The 17998-nt window shown below is 44.7% G+C and overlaps 1 protein-coding gene across 1 annotated transcript in view; it reads right to left on the bottom strand.

Moving 5' to 3' along the window:
- LOC138287583 (sodium- and chloride-dependent GABA transporter 1-like) overlaps positions 1-17998 on the bottom strand; it is a 596565-nt gene that overhangs the window by 339584 nt on the left and 238983 nt on the right. The gene's annotated exons all lie outside the window — the stretch shown is intronic.

Raw genomic sequence — 17998 nt, 5'->3', positions numbered from 1 at the left:
TTGAGCGATTAAACCGTGATTTAAAGCAATCCTTAACAGCCAGAATCTTAGGTACGGGTTGTAGTTGGCTTAATCACCTGTATGGAGTTCAGACAGCACTTAACAATCTGCCTAGAAGGTCCCTAGTGGGTCTTACTTCATACGAGTGCCTGTTTGGAACTCAAATGTATGAATCAGATCTTGATGGTCCTAGCATGGAGGCGGCAGAAACACCTTTTGAGATAAATGAACGTGTCACTCAACTCTGATCTCATTTACTTGTTGGGAATTACTCGAACCCCCACTCCTGGTATTTTTACTTCAGCGTCAAGGCAGCCTCCCATTCGGTAGGAATATTTAGTAGGAAATGTTTTTGGATAAGGCGTACCTTCAGCCGTAGCTTTCACGGCAACCCACATGACATTGTCCGGTTTCGTTTTAGAGCAGGTTACTGCAGCAGCCGTAGCCACTCCTGATTTGGCTGCTTCATCAGCCAGTGTATTTCCAGCAAAGTGTATTCCAATGTTCTGGTGTCCAAGTGTATGTACTACATGGACGTTTGGTAGTGTTTACAGAAGTCTGTGTTTGATGGTGTTGCCTTTAGAATCTCTGAACCCATTCTGAAGCCAGTAATGCAGGTATTGATTGAAGGACTGGACACAATAGTTTAAATCACAAACAATCAGTGTTAGGGTCCCTGTGTTCTAGTGCAATCACCAAAGCCCTTAGCTCTGTTAGTTGTGCTGTTTAGTAGGGTTTGCGTAAATGTATGTTGGGAACCAAATGTATTATCCTCCTTGTAGCCGCTTACGACTGCGCAAGCAGCGGAGTATTGATGTTTTGTGCCAATTTCAGGTTGTGCTGAGCCATCGTGTACATGACTCTTTGATATTGATCAATAGGCAGTGTATTTGCTGGGACTGGGTATTTTTGTTCATATTGCAAAAATTCTTGAGCTTGTAATTTTGGGTCAAAAATGAAGTCAACATCAGTGGCTGTCAAAGACGTTGCCTATTGAATCCAACATGGATGTAATGCTTTAGCGTTTGGAACGCTGGCTTTAGTAACAGCCTCAAGGGCTGGAATTGGAGATATGACAATAATGTGTTTCCCCTGGGCTAGTGGTCTTTCTTTAATGACAGCCATCTGAACAGCAGTGAGAATTTTCTCAGTGGGAGCTAAGCGTTGTTCTGCTGCTGAATACAAATGTGATTTGTATAGTATCAGGACTGTCTCACTCTCATTAGAAGTTACATAGGTGAAACCAATGGCACCAGCAATTACCCTGATGACTAGATGTTTTTATTGTCCCTTGTGTGTAGGTGTTGTGCTGCAAGCATGTCTGTTTTCAAAGCTCTGAGAATCCGTGTGTGTTCGACTGTCCGAAATTTACTTGAAGAGTCAGGACGTGTCAAGTCATATAAAGGTTTTATGCGTGATGTGTAATCAGGAATTTCTGCCAAGATTTAGGAAACCCAATAGGGATTGGAGTTTCTGAATTGTATTTGGAGGTTGTAACTGTGCGCTATTTTCGAAGAATTGTGGTGCTAGGCTCTTTCCTTCACTTGATAGTCATATCCCAAAAACAGGATGCTAAGGAAGGCTATTTTTTTTTTTTTTTTATTGAATTTGTAGCCGAAGTCTGCAAATCCTACAATAATGAGGGCTACCCGTCTTAAATGTTGTAGTAATTCATCATCTGTGAGATAAATATCATCTACAAAGGACAATGCTTCAAAGTCAATGTCGTGCAATATTGAAGTCGCATGAGCCACGAACAGTCCTGGGCTGTTCTTGTACCCCTGGGTTAAACAACAGAATTTTTTCAGGGAGCCTAGTGCGCTGAAACTTGTTGAGTCTCTACTGTCAGACGCTATATTTTGGCAGAAGAAACCATTGGACATGTCCAGTGTTGTTTTGTATTTTTTGCGCACTATGTTGTTCATGAGTGCTGTGCTATGTGAGTTTTGTATAGCGTATGTGCATGTATGACTGTTTAAATGTCTGTAGTCTAAGACATATACGAATGGTCCAGTTTAGCTACTGGGAATAAGGAATTATTCATTGGTGAGACACAGGGTTCGATTATGCCCTGGTACTCCAGTTGTGTGAGGATTTCCCTCACGGGTGCTTTAGCATCATGTTTTATTGGACACCGTGGTTGTGGTTGATTTTTATTAGCTATTACATGATAGGGGAGTCTTTAGCCCATCCTACGTGGTTGTGATATAACACGGGTGCCTACGCCAATGCCCAATCGATGGCATAGTATTCTGTGAGCTCCTCGGGAACAAGAGGTGAGAAAGAAGGTTTGATAACATTTTCCCCATATGGGCAAGTATGGACAACTTGAGGTGGCCAATTCCTTTTGGCCAGTAGAATATCATATATGTTTACGATGTGGCCTGAAAAGATTGCGTTGATTGTGCGCTCAATGTCTTCTTCTAACTTTAACGTTTCTACTTGTAGGAAGTCCTCAGTTGCCTTCACCTCCAGATGCTCTAGAAGATTCCGGTGAACTATTGTGACCTCTGCCGCGCTCTCTGATAGCGCTAAAGGCCATTTCTTGTTCTTGAATAGAGCCCTCTTCTTAAGTGGCATGTCGGACTGCAACTGCTGCCACCTTTTTCTTTTTGAATTGGGGTTTTTGTTGGGGAAGTTTCTCTTCTTTTTTTAACAGAAACTTCTAATGAGCGATGTGATTCCTGTCTTGGTTTCATATACTCAGTTCTTCGATCTGACTGCCCACCTCTCTCACTGCGTTTTTTGGTGAGTCCTGAAAGATTGGAGTGTATCAGTATATTGATATTTTTATATTATCTCTATTTCTGAGATTGTATCTATTCTGTGGGGTCTCCGTATGCGGAGAATCTCCCCTTTCTTTTTTAGGTGTTTGTTGTCTTTTATCCCAGTGTTTCTTAGTACCCTGGTGGAATATTAGATTTATCCTGAAGTTGTGGTTTTGTGGGTCAGGCCCCTAGACTGTCTCGATCAATGCTAGAGTAGGTCTGTGCAATAATCTTTGGCAGCTCACGCTCTTGATCCTGTGGAGGAAGGTCCCAGAGGCACATGCACACCGCTAGTGCGACCGCTTCCCCTTTGAGGTTACTTATACTTTATATAATTGAGGATACTGTGGCAAAATTGCCCATTAGTGGCATCCCCATGTCCAGGGCTGGGGCAGCCATGTATTCATCTTGAATTTGTTTCAACACTTCCGGTAAGTTGGCAAGTGTCGGTGTACCATGTGCGGTAGTATAGAGCGTGGCAAACACCATGCCCCAAGTATTGCAGTAATCTATAGTGGGAACCATCCCAAATGGCAAACACACAGTTAATATTCTATGGTTATCCTGAGGTCCTGTATGGGGAAACACTGCTTCCAGTGCATTCAGTTTTTGAGCTAACCAAAACGGAATTTCTTCTCATTTGGCAGGTACTTTACCCAGGATCGAATGTACAGTTGCTGGGTTAATGCCTGGCGTTACTGCAGGTAGTTGCGCCGGAGCAGCATGTGCTGGGTTTGTGTTCAATGTTTGCATTACAAACTGTACTAAGCGGCCACATATTTCTGTCAGATCAGCGTATAAGCAGCGGACTTCAGCGACCGCCAAGGTTGCTGCATCAGGGTGAGGTGTATATGTGACCAATAAAGGCCAGGTAGGACGGTCATTACTTAGAGGACCTAACCTAACGTGTGAAATTGTATGGGGTAGAGCGTCATCAAGCCAATTATTATGTTCTTGATAAGATAGAGGTATTTCTAGATATGCATATGCTCTATATTGTGCAGGTATATTTGCAGGTGTAGAGTGAGGAAATGTATGTGTGTTCCTGTAGGAGGCTGGCCTGGTTTGTAGTGGGTACCTTGGTCCAGTTATCCATTATTAGTGAAGTAGTAGTGTTCTATCAGCTTACGCTGATAGAAGTAGCTATAGCAGAGCAGCTTAGGCTGAACTAGGAGACATGCAAAGATCATGCAATACCACTTATAATTACACAGTACTTATACACAAGTAAAGACAATACTCAGTGTTACCAAAAATAAAGGTATTTATTTGGGTGCCACAGTACCAAAAATATCTTAGAGACAATACTCCTTCTGGAGGTAAGTATTGTACACAATATATACGCTAGACACAAAAATTGGACAAGTAAGTAGTCATAGAACAATGCAAACAGAAGGAAATCCTATAGAATGCAAAGGGAGAAAATAGGTCTTGGGCAACACAAACCATATACTAAGAAAGTGGAATGCAAATCACAAAATCCCCTCAAGACAAGTGTAGTGTGTGCAGAATCGCTGGGAGAGTAAGAATACAGTAAAGGTAAGTAAATTACCCCACCCCAGAGCCCAGAAAAGCAGGAGTAAAGTACTGCAAGTTTCCTTAGGACACACTACACCTCGTTTTTGTGATTGTGCAGCAGCCAACCAAGTCTGCAAAGAATAACTGCTGGATTATTGGACCTGAAGACCTGCAAAGGAAGGGAACCAAGTCCAGAAGTTGAGAGAAGTTCCAGGAAGGACCGGAGCCCCTGCCAACCCAGAAGAGGGTGCAATAGAAGAGTCCCCGGTTAGTCAAAGACTGCAGAAATTTACCATCGGAAGATGGCAGTGGGTTACTGCATGATGGAAAATATGTCTCACGGCATGAAAAATGTTGCAGATGAGATTTTGTGTTGGAAGGCGCCAACAAGCCTTGGCTAAGACAAAGGTGTGTTTTGTGTCAAAATGGTGCTGGATGGACCCAGGCGGGACCTGAGGGCCTCAACTCTGCTTGAGGAGGAAGAGGGGGCTCTCAGCACTTTAGAGAGCCCTCAGGATGCCAGCCAACACTCCCAGAAGCCGCAGGATCTGGGTTCAAAGGAGGTGCAAAACGTGGTTGATGCAGCACAACAAAAGAAGGTCCCACGCCGCCGGAGAACAACTTTGCGAGTTGAGCGTCGCAGGATGGAATGCTGGGGATCTGGGCCAGGCTGTGCATGAGGGAATTTTACAAAGAGTGCACAGAGGCCACAGGAGGCGAAGACGACGCAGTACACAGGGGTACCGTTGCTCTCGGGGAAGGTAAGGTCTTACCTCCTCCAAATTGCGTCAGCAGGACCTCAGGACAGTCTATGTTGATAATGTCCACCCTCTGTGTCCTTAGGAGCATGCTTGTCACTGTGAGAGGAGTCCTAGGGTACCGGTCATCGTCTTGGAAGGTGCCTGCTTGGAGCAGGGAAGTGACTCCGTCACTCCACGGGCGATTTCTTCAGTCCTTCTGGTGCCGGATGAAGACAGGGAGTCCACAGAGCATGCACACCATGGAAACTGTTGCAGTTGCTGACTTGGAGCTGAGGTTGTTGAAGAAAAGTGTCTCTTGTAGACACTTTGTTGCAGTTAGAGCATTTCTTGGAGCAGGCTGTGGTTAATCCGAGGTCAGAAGAGTCTGAAGTTGTTGCAGAGGATTCCTGAAGGAAACTTGCAAGCAGAATCTGAAGAAAACCCACAGGAGAGACCCTAAATAGCCCTGAGAGGAGGATAGGCTACTTTGTCAGGGATGGACCTATCAGGAGGGGTCTCTGATGCCACCTGCTAGTACTGGCCACTCAGAGCCCTCGAGAGTGCCCCCACACCATGCAAATCAAGATGGCGGAAGTCTGGGACACACTAGAGGAGCTCTGGGCACCACCCCTGGGGGAGGTGATGGACAGGGGAGTGGTCACTCCCATTTCCTTTTTCCAGTTTCCCACCAGAGCAGGGGAGAAGGGGTTCCTGAACCGGTGTTGACTGGTTAATGCAAGGGGGGCACCATCTGTGCCATTCAAAGCCTTCCCAGAGGCTGGGGGAGGCTACCCCTCCCCAGTCTGTAACACCTGTTTCCAAAGGGAGAGGGGTAACACCCTGCTCTCAGAGGAAATGCTTGGTTCTGCATTCCTGGGACTGGGCTGCCCAGACCCCAGGAGGGCAGAACCCTGTCTGTGAGGTGGCAGCAGCTGTAGCTGCAGTGCAAGCCTCAGAGAGCTGGTTTGGCAGTACTGGGGGCCATTGTGGAGCCCCCAGGATGCATGGAATTGACTCCCCAATACCGGATTTGGAATGGGGGGACAATTCCATGATCTTAGACATGTTACATGGCCATATTTGAAGTTACCATTGTGAAGCTACATATAGGTATTGACCTATATGTAGTGCACGCATGTAATGGCATCCCCGCACTTACAAAGTTCCGGTAAATGGCCCTGAACTATGTGGGGGCACCGTTGCTAGTGCAAGGGTGCCCTCACACTTACTAACTTTGCACCTAACCTTCAGCTAGTGAAGGTTAGACATATAGGTGACTTATAAGTTACTTAAGTGCATTGAAAATGTCTGTGAAATGGTGTGTGCACTATTTCACGCAGGCTGCAATGGCGGTCCTGTGTAAGGGGTTGTCTGAGCTCCCTATGGGTGGCAAAAGAAATGCTGCAGCCCATATGGATCTCCTGGAACCCCAATGCCCTGGGTACCTAGGTACTATATACTAGGGACTTATAAGGGGGGGTCCAGTGTGCCAATTGAAATTGGTAAATGAAGTCACTGGCCTACAGTGACACATTTAAAAGCAGAGAGAGCATAAGCACTGAGGTTCTGATTAGCAGAGCCTTAGTGACACAGTTAGGCACTACACAGGCATACACGTTAGGCCACAAACTATGAGCACTGGGCTCCTGGCTAGCAGGATCCCATTGAGACAGGCAAACACACTGATATATACGTTTTTATCTATGAGCACTGGTGTTCTAGCTAGGGGTCCTGGCTAGCAGGATCCCAGTGACACTGTAAAAACACACTGACACACTCACAAACAGGCCAAAAGTGGGGGTAACCATGCTAGAAAGAGGCTACTTTCTCATGTAACCCCCTCCAAACAAAGGACTATCAGGCTAACCTTGGGCAGTTGAAACTTTATTCTCTAAGTGGTGATAAGTGGAGAGTAGATCTGCAATAGAGTGGTTACTCCCTTTATCATCCACTATTAAATTACTTCCTTGTGGGGATGTAAACCACCCTGTTTGGAGATTTATAGCTAACCAACAGTGTGAGTGTAAATTATCAGAGTTCCTATTAGTATGTTTTAAAGTTGAGCAGTGGGATTGGTCCACTGGGCCTATGTCAAATGCAGGAAATGCTAGACAGGGATGCTATCTCAATAAAGCCATAGCTGGGCAAAAACTTTGTCCATATCTCTGTAAGCGGGAACAGGGTTGCTGTTTCTCTTGAGTTGGAGCAGAGTAGGGCTGCTGTCCTATAAGCTCCACACCAGGACAGGGCTGCTATCCTAGGAGTTTAGAGGTAGTGCAGGTCTGCTGCATTAAGGTTTCTCTGGGAGGGCCGGAGGGATGCTCCATATTTACTAAAATGGTGCATTTTTGCACATCTGGCTTAGTAGTTCCACAGAGAGGTACTTTTACCTCTGGGAGTCCAGCTGTGGTAGCTGAGGGCTCCCTTGTGACAGTTTCCATCCCAGGAGAGGTTTCTCCCACCACAGGAATAGTATCCCTAGTGGTAGGGTGGGAAAGGGATACTTTGATACCCTGTCTACCTGTTGGTGGAGAGGGATCCTGAGATTTCAGGCCTTTTTCTCTCCTTTGCTTTTTCATTTCACTAGAAATGAGAGGAAGCAATTCCTCAAGGATACCCAGCATGGATGCATGGTACTAAACTCTACCTCAGCCCAACCCTCTAGGTCATTCCCTAGGAGACAATCTACAGGTAAGCTAGGTGATACCACCACCTGCTACTCCACCCCAACTAAGTTGAACTACAGCTAAGGGGAGATACTGAGTGGAGTTATTGACATCAGTAACTTGGTACTTCTGTCCAAGGAGGTGTTGTGCAGGTGACACCAGGTTTTCAGTCACCAAAGTGATACTGGTACCTGTGTCCCTGTAGGCCTGGGCCTCAACACCATTTATTAAGATTGACTGCCTGTACTTATCCATGTTAAGGGGACAAGCAGCCAATTCCACCAGGTGTGACAGAAACTGTCTGGGCACTATCTACCCCAGTTTCTATTATGGTCCCAAAAGTGAACCCAACTACACCTTTAGTTTGACTATTGCCAGTAGTCCCACCACTATTACCACTACTGCTAGGGGCACTAGAGTCTGATGTCTTAGTGGTGGTAGGCTCAGGGGCCTTACCTGTGCAGGACTTCTCCCCTGGTCAAAGGCCTTTATTTCTACACACATAGCACAAAGGCTTTTTCTGATTGTGTGAAGTGTTAGAAGAAGATGAAGAAGTTTTATCCCTACCCCCAGAGGAGTGTTTTGGACCTGAAGAATGATCTTTGTGTATACTTTTATCCCCATGCTTGTCCTGAGATTTTTCACCATCTTTCTTCTTGCCATCCTTGTCACCCCATATGAACTTTTCTGTTCACCCTTGTTCTGACCCATTTGTCAGCCTTCTTTCCCAATTCTTGGGGAGAAGTCAGATCTGAGTCCACAAGATACTGATACAACAAGTCTGACACACAATTATTCAAAATATGCTCTCAGAATCAAGTTATAATAGGCTTTCATAATCAGTCACCTCACTGCCATGTAACCAACCTTCTAGGGCCTTCACAGAACAGTCCACAAAGTCTGTCCAGTCCTGTGATGACTCCTTTCTGGTCTCTCTGAACTTACGTCTGTACTGTTCAGTGGTTTTAAGAATCTGGTAATTATCTGCATCATCCTCTCTGACAATAAGATGTCTGTCTCTACCTTTGCCAGAGAGGGATAACCAAAGGATAGCAGCCCACTGTACACGAGGGACCCTCTGAACTTTACAGGCCCTCTCAAGTGCAGCAAAACACTTGTTGATGTCATCACCATCCTTGTAAGGAGGGACAACTTTGTGCAGATTTCTAGAATCAAATGAAGGTTCCCTAACAATTGTATTTCTAAAACTACTGCTGCCACCATGGGGAACTAACCCCAAACCCTGCCTCTCTCTCTCCACAGCCAGGGATTCCATCTCTAAGGCCAACTGCTGCTGCATTAGCTTCAGTCTGGCCTCCTCTAACCTCAGCTTTCTGAGTTCTGTATCTAGGGACTGGCCCACAGGGTTAGAATTATGTGAAGTCTCTGAAACAGAGGTAGCATGAGAGTTTGCAGAGCAGACCTATCTCTAACAGGGGCCACTCTAGTGACCTGGCCTTTAGGGGTGAAGGGAGCCCTACTTGTGTGTGAAACCTTCCCACTACCAGTTATACTAGGGGGCTTGTTTACAGATAATTCTGTGGAAGGACCCTCCCAAGGATTGTCATTCTGCTCCTCTGAGCCTTCCTGGTTGGAGTCATCCTCTACCTCCTTCTCAGTGCTGATTCCCTGATCATCCTGTAGGAGGAGATTTAAGGGGTATTCCTTATTGGGGTTCTTCCCAATTCCTAAATTTCTTTCAATGCAGAGCCCCTTCAAGCTTTTATGGTTTAAATTGTCATAGGTAGTATGGACAGCTGTAGGGGTGGCTTCTACAGAAGACATACTGAAAGAAAAAACAAGTTTAGGAAAGTGAGTAAAAAGTTGGTAGAATAACAGAGCTAACATTTTAGAGAAAGAAGAACACTTTTCGGAACTTTGTAAAAACTTTTGCAAAGTTTAAATAACTTTTAAGAAAGTTAGAAAATTGTTTCTAGGTATACATTATATATGCTCTAAGTATCGGAGCCAGCTTTTCTTGTGTAAATGTGCAGTAAGGGGTGGGCGCATATTAACTGCAATGCCTACTGTACGTGTTGCGGGTTCGCCATAATGAATGGTAACTTTTGTTCAGAGACACCAAATGGGGATTATCCTTTTAATGGTTCAAGCTTGAACAACCTACAGCGTGAGTTAGGTACTCCCTACTAAGCTGAGGAGGAGAATCCTCAATACCCCGGACATCTCCGTTTATAGTTCTGAGGTGTCTTTGTATGTAGTGAGACAGAGATACTCATGAGGACCGGAAAATTAGAGCCTGACCAAACGTTGGCAGTGCCATTTCACGTAGGTTCTTATTATTCTAATGAGACTACTGGATTTGAGCAGCAGAGTCATCTGCGGTGCGGGGGACTGAGTCTAACCCACTACAGGTGACACCTGTCGGCCCAATACGGGTTTTCCTCTGGCTAACTAGCAGTGGCTCATCTCTACCTATGAGCAGGGATGATTGGGCAGCCAAGCACATGACACAATTGATTTCTCAGGGAAATCGTGGTCACTCAGATCACGTCCGATTCTCTCAGTTACATTAGTCTCCCATCAGAGGCAGTATATGTTTAAATAAGGCTTTAATGAAACAACTGCATTTTAGATAATAAAGCATGTACTGCAATAACCAGGACGATGAAGCATGACAGGATTAAAGTTGTGACAAGGAGAGTAAAGCATAAAAATAACGCTACCATTTTGTCACTAGAGTCATTAAAATAATTCCTACCTAGGCTTTTTTTTAGCACAGCATGTTAAGCTCTGATTCTGCCCTTCAGGTTCCCGTGGGAAGACATCATCCCTCATACCTGAGCAAAAGGCCTGTAGTCTACAAAAGCAGCTGTAGCAAAGTGTTCAGCAATCAGCATGCAGTTCTGGTCTTCTGGCTGGAATCTCCCTCTGATGTATATGGGACTGAGAAGTGTTTTTATAATAAAACAGCTGATGTTCTGAGAAAATGTCCCTACTTAGGAGTGTGTATGTTTCTATGAACACAACAGACAGAGCGTTACCACCTATCTTACTGCAGCCTTGAGGAAAGCACAGAGTGAAAGAAATGTCTTGTTTAAGAACACAGTGCTGGCCTAGGCAAAGAACAGCTAAATAGAGAAAATAAAACAAGACCGCAAATGTGGCTATTGTTAAAATAATAAAAGAAGCTGTATAAAATATATCTAGGTTAAGTGCACAGAGTCAGGCCTAGTTTGGTAAAATAACGTATATGAAGCTATAACTAAAATGGCTACACAACACCTGCACCATGGCTAAAAAATCAATGCATTACCAGTAAAATCAACGCATCGCCAGCTCAGCGCGGATTAGGCGCTTCCATGCATCCGGATTTTCCACACATCGTCCCTGGGCATCAAAACCTACAACATCACTGCGCAGACCTGAGGCTGCTTAGCATGAAATCTACGCATCTCTTCCCTGTGAGGAAAGAAGCAACACAGCGCCGGAGGAGAAAGAATCGATGAACGGCCTCACTTGTGAGTAAGGAATTGATGCATCACTTGCTTTTCTGATGCATGCTTGCCTGTGGGACTTTATTTGTGACGCATTTCCGGCACTTTGTGCTAACAATGCATCCATTGATTTCTATGGATTATGAGTCTTTTTTCTTTAAAAGTTCATATCTTTGCTTGTGTATGTTGGATTTTTGTCATTTTGGATTTGTTTGCTTTAGATACATATTGGCTATTAGTATAAACTGGTGTGGAGTCCATTTGTAGTATTTTCACTGTGTTACTGTGTTTGTTTGTACAAATACTTTTACAAATTGCCTTTGAGATAAGCCTGCCTGCTTGTGCCAAGCTACCAAGGGATAAGCAGGGGTTATCCTAGAGGTGTATCTACCTACCCTGACTAGAGTAAGGGTCCCTGCTTGGACAGAGTGCAAAGTGACTGCCAACCAGAGAACCTAGTAGTTCTAACATTCTCCTTGCCTCCTTGCTCGCTGTTGTGGTTCGGCCATGTGACTGGCAACCATTTTGTGTCTACAGCCAACATGTTTTTGCCATACGATTGCATGTGTTCTTTGTTCCTCATGCCTCCTTGCTCACTGTTGTTATTTTATGCTTTTGCCTTAGGCTTGCATAGATGTGATGTCAGTTTAATAATATGGTTTTGCCATAGGCTTGCATGGTTGAGAAATCAGTTTAATAATATGGTTGAGGATCATTGTAGTGTATATATATTATTTTGAATATAATTATGCTGGACAGTGCTTTATATTACATGCATTTTTTTCATGTTTCATCTACACCTTTTGCCTCACAATATGTTTCTCATAATCCCAAACAAACATCAGCCACTCATTATTGTTGTTTATTTAATTTTATTTTACTTCAATTTTGACATTTTTTAAGTTTTTTATTTTATTTTATTTTTTAGAATGTTTATTTTATGTTATTTTTTAAATTTGTTTTACATTCCTATTATTGTACTTTTTATTTTAATTATTTATTTTATTTTAATATTTTTCTAGTCTCTGTTTTTTGCATTTTGCCTCGATCCATCCACCCTGGGTGGCACAGTCGCACAATATCATATTTTTTTTTAGGTATAATTCCATTTCCTCCTGGACACCCTGTCTGCCATAGAGTAGTTACACTGCAGACACATTGGCATCATGAATTGTTTTTAATGATTATTCCATTTCCCCTTGGGCCACTTTGCCTGCCATAGGTGCAAACTATCCTTCATTTTTTTAAGGATTAGTCCATTTACCCATGCACCTCTCTGACTGCCACAAGTGTCTCTTTTAAAATAGATGCACGTAAAGCAAATAGCTATATCTGTATGTTGTGTTATTATCCTGATTGGAAATGGAATTATATGATATGGTGGTGTGGTTTGACTTTAAAATAGTTGGATAGATTGTTGTTAATTATTACCTAAGTAACCAACCACGCTAAATTATATTGCCATTGTCTGTACTAATTCACACTGCAACAATGCTATGTTTCACTAAATGTTTTTTCTTGCTTGTTTGCTTTTAGGTGCACAAGAGAAGAAAATACATCACTCACAGTACTGCTAAAGAGAAGGCCTGTATAAAATACACCTGATGTCAGTCCTCCAATCTCTTCAAATTGTGCAGCTTAATGCCACTGCCAACTGACAGCCTTAAGATGTCCCCAAAGAAAGTTGCTACCAAGAAAGTGGCCAGTGAGAAGAATAATCTTTCCACCACTGGCGTGCCACCCACAATGTTTTTTGGGAGACGTGTGTCTGCCAAACTCGGCATCCAGGGAGGATCCTGGGAGCAGCATTTCTGCATTAACAGCACCATCCCAACCTCAGCGCAAGCCCATGTCTGTCAGTGAGGCAGCCGCCAAGCAGTGACATTGAATTGGATTTGTCCCTTTCACAAAGTAGCACCCAATCATTTCAGGAAACAGAGCAAAGTGGACAGCAGTGACATCCAACAATAGTAGATCTTCCTGAAATTGGAACAGAACAGGAGGTCAAGACAAGGACAAGAACCTCCTCTTTAGAATCATTGGCTCCCAGATCTCCAGCAAGAAAAAGGAAGGATACTCCAGCATCTTCTTCAAGCACCCCTTGTAATGATGATGATCTGGACATGCAGTGGACCCCGGCTGAGTGTGGGAAATGCCAGGAGAGGCAAGGGAAAAGAAAAGATCCTGAAAGCCTTAGAATCATGGGAGGGGATGAAGATGAGGATGACGATGAGCCAGTCATTGTTATGGAAGCTGGCTCAGAGGAGTCCAACATTACCCATCCTATTCAACATGCCTAGAGGGATGTGGCACAGGTAGCACTGCCTGTCCGCAGACCTGCACCAACCCCTACCTCAGTGGCAGTATACACTGCAGAGAGGCACTCGATGATACACCCACCTGCCTCCAGTTCTTCTTCAGGCATTGGCACTGGCCAACCAAGCAAATGCGCCTCTCCAGTTTGGGATGTTTTTACGCTTAGCAGGCAGGAGGAGAATAATGCAATATTCCCCATTTGCCACATGAGTGTTCATCAAGGTAAGCCTTGTTCAAACTATGGTACTGGAGGAGAAACAACCAATATGAAACAACATCGCACAACATCGCACAATCCTGTAGGAGGAGTATCGATAAAAAATTGCTGAAAGTGTAGTGGTGAGGATGAGGAGAGCTGGGAAACATCAGCTCCAAGTCCAATCACGGTGGGAGGTCACGAGGAAGAAGAGGATGACATCTTTACACAAAGCAGCCCTGTCCCCATCAGCGCATCAGCATCGCCGGCCTCTGAGACCTCATAATGGCAAAAGACTCAGAGTCAGTTGGAGACACCACAGCACACAGTGATTGCCCCAAGACATACATTGAGTCTACCACCTCCTACTTCTCGGAAGTCACCTGCGTTAGTAGCCACAAAAAAGAGGAGGATCCCGGCTACTGTTTCTGGCATGTTTAGGCAGGAGGGGCTCTATGACCGCAGCAACCCAACGGCACACTTGTATAATGGGAAGCTGGCTAAAATGTTAATGCTGGACCTCCTCCATTTTTCTTTTGTGAAAGGAATGGGATTCTTACACTTTATGGCAGCAATCTGCCCGAAATCGAAGTTTTTTTTGCTAGAGTTGCTGTTTTTAGTGCTCCATCATGATGTGCTGCAATTGAGTGGACAAGCTTTGCAGAAATGTGCTGTTCACACTATCCACCTTATGAAAGACATGGACCAGCTGTCAGGTGACTGATTACTAGGGGTGGGTGGAGTTTTTAACTCCATCGGCGGAATTGGAGGAATGTATTAATTCTGCGTTACTCTTGTAATACGGAATTAATAAATTCCACTGCTTCACTCTGCTGGCAGAATTAGTCACTATAATTAGCACTGCTGTGATCATTAGAGAGTGTTTGTCATTGGTAGCCTGACTGTCGTTTCCTCTTTGCTGTGCTGATTGGTTTATTAATGGTCAGAGCAAGGGGGAAGTGCACCTAGACTTCCACGGTAATCTAATAAATAAATAATTATAAATATACAATCTATGTAGCATCAATAGTGATTTATTGCTTTTGTTATGTTTCTTCATTACATTTTATCACAGGAAAAAGATTATACTTGTGTTGATAGGTGCTCCTAATTTGAAAAACACAGTGAAGGTGAATATTGTGCAGAGAAGTGAAGGTGATATGTACAAAATGTACAGAAGGTGGTTTAAGAACAATATGGACTTCCAACAGCTCCGTCAATCCAGGAAGCCCTGAAGTCAGATAAAACTTCTTTACAGTTTTTAATCCACATTCAAAATCATGTTGACGTTTCAACCCCAAATGTAGATATGAATCAATGGTGGGTCATCATCAGGACTGGGAATAAAATCTGGTCGGTAGCACCTAGGAAATCCAGTAGTGGATTAGGGTCTTTTGTGGGGGTAAGGCAACAACTATCTACAGGTCTTAGCCCTCAAGAAAGTTTTAATAGTGTTTGGTGCCATGCAACAGTAGTCATGTTCACCATGGAGAAATCAAATACATCTGCAAACACAAACAATGTGGACAAATTTAACAGCAAATTGTCTGAATGGCTGTAACCAAGAGATCTCGTAATTGGATTTGTTGCCATGGACAAAGGCAATAATATAGTCAAGGTCATGACAGACAGTGGCTATTTCAGGGTCCTGTGTTTGCCGCATTTCAGCAACCTGGTTGTGCAGACGTTTCTCAAAAAAGAAGACATAGGCCCTCATTATGACCTTGGCTGGCAGATCTGACCGCCGGGCGGCCGCCAATGCGACCGCACTCCCACCGCGGTCATTTTGAGATCCCTGCTGGGCCGTGGGCGGAAACCTGGTTTCCGCCCGCCGGCCCAGCGGGGATCCCGGCCGTAACACAGGAGCCAGCTCCAAATGGAGCCGATGGTGTTGCGGCCGTGCGACAGGTGCAGTTGCACCCGTCGCGCTTTTCACTGTCTGCATAGCAGAGAGTGAAAAGCTGCACGGGGCCCTGTCAGGGGGCCCCTGCACTGCCCATGCGCCAGGGGCCCCGCGACTCCCCGTACCGCCAGCCTTTTCCTGGCAGTTCAAACCGCCAGGAACAGGCTGGCGGTAGGGGGACTTGTAATCCCCTGGGCAGCGCTGCTAGCAGCGCTGCCCTGGCGGATTAGGACCGGCAGGGCCATTGTGGCGGAAAACCGCCAGCCCTGGCGGTGCGACCGCGGAGCTTCCGCCGCGGTCGCAATGACCCGGAATGCACCGCCAGCCTGTTGGTGGTGCGAAAGTCACAACAGCCCTGGCGGTCTTGGACTGCCAGGGTTGTAATGACCCCTATAGTCAGCAACATACTGACCACCTGCAGAAGAATCTACACTCATTTCAGCCATTCTTTTAAAGCCCAGACGCTGTTTTGATTATTCAGCATGTTAAGAGAGCAACAGCTAAAGCCCTCAGACAGGAGGTGCCAACATGTTGGAAATTGACCTATTTCATGTTGCAATGTCTGTTTGAACAGTACAGACAAATCAATTATTATGTCATTCAAAAAGGAGGGGATGCAATGGGGAAAGCTATGACCATGGATGTGGACGAATGGGGCCTAGTTAACCTTCTGGCACAGACGGTCCTACCTTTTGAGGTTTTCACACGAGAAGTTAGCAAGAAAGACAGTACAATTGGCCAAGCTATCCCATTGTTGCATCTGATATAGGACCAGCTAAAGAAGGTGTCTAAGTCCCATGTGTGAATGAAAGCCCAGAAGTGCATGCCTTAGTTGAGAGCCTAATTATTTTCTTGACTTGTATTACAAATAACATCATGATAATCAAAGAGTACATCTGTCCGCAGTGCTTGGTCAATGGGAAAAAAATAAATCTGCCCACTTTCATTCCCTTTTCTGAGAGGGACGTTTCAAAGTACAAGAGGTTTGGTGAGCAAACCAGAGACTTGGAAGAAGAATGGTTGGAAATTAACACTCTTGGGCAGAGTGCCGCCTTTACCTTCCAAAGAGGGCAGTCTTGTCTCACAGCAGCCACAACCAGGTACAAGAATACCAGCAACAACCACAACTACAGGAATAGAAGAATTGGCCCCAACCTCTACATTGGCTTGGTTTCCAGTGGCGGGTCTTAAGCCAAGTGAAGAGGCAAAGGCAAAAGGAAGTAGCAGCACCAATGACTATTGAGATGATGTTCCAGGAGTATATGGATGACCGAAAAGAGGTCTATGTGGCTCAAACCAATTAGTGTATTGGTTTGCAAAAATGCACCAATGGCCAGCGCTCAGCAGACAGGCAATAAAGTATTTGGCCCGTCCTGTAGCCAGTGTGTCCACTGAGCGTGTGTTCAGTGCAGCTGGTGCAGTTGTCACAGTAAGAAAGACAGTCTTTCCCCTGAAAATGTGGAGAGATTGACCATAATCAAAATGAATCAACATTTCATACCACACAATTATACCAATCCTGAAACAGCACAGGAGGAGGAGGATTAGTGAGAATCAAGTGTGTTAGCTGACCAACCTCTGGGTGAACCATATGAGTTTGAGAACAAACTCTCCTTCCCTGACTGCCACCATAGTACTTTTTAATTATTTATCATTGAGCTTCTTTCTTTGACCGAAAACAAACACAAAAAAGATGTAGCTACTGGAACATTGGGCCTGATTCACAACTAACTCTGTGTTTTCTTGTAATCTGGTTGCCTTTAATGGATAACCTTTTGATAAATCCTATAGTTGGAATTCACCTAGGTGGGAGTGAAACCTCGCTTGTTTTGTCTTCACTGTTAGCGTGCTAGCCTGCCACTACTACCACCACCATAACATGGCACCTTGGGAAACCGTGCAGTAAGAAGACTGAGAGGTAGCATCCCTCGCTTCATCTATTCAGGTAAGAGAACTATATAGTGAAGTTAAATCGGTTAGTTAGTAATTAGCCAGCCAAACCCAAAGTACGGGCCAGAAGAGCTAGCTGGTTCACTGTGGAGCTGAAATCCTCCAAACGCAACTGCCGGCAACTAGAAAGGAAGTGGTGTACTAGTGAAAAGACACAAGACCATACCGCCTTCAGAACAGCACTCAACCAGTACCGCTGCTTCCTGAGAGAAACAAAATAGAACACTTTAGCAGACCGCATAGAAGCCAGCACAAACCAAAGCAAGGATCTCTTTCCCATCATGAAGGAGTTCTCCAAACCCCGGGCAACCGAGAACTACATCACCCCTTCCCAAGATCTGTTTGACACCCAGGCAGACTTCTTCCACAACAAGATATTAGCCATTCACGAAAACTTCAAACCCCAACCCCCCACTGCCAACAGCATCAGCCTACTCACACACATGAACACAAACCCTGAACACCTGCTCACCCGTTAGGACCCTC

The sequence above is a fragment of the Pleurodeles waltl genome, chromosome 4_1 (genome assembly GCF_031143425.1).
Source record: "Pleurodeles waltl isolate 20211129_DDA chromosome 4_1, aPleWal1.hap1.20221129, whole genome shotgun sequence".
NCBI lineage: Eukaryota > Metazoa > Chordata > Amphibia > Caudata > Salamandridae > Pleurodeles > Pleurodeles waltl.
Note: the sequence above shows the minus strand (reverse complement) of the source record. Positions and strands in the feature narration are given on the sequence as shown.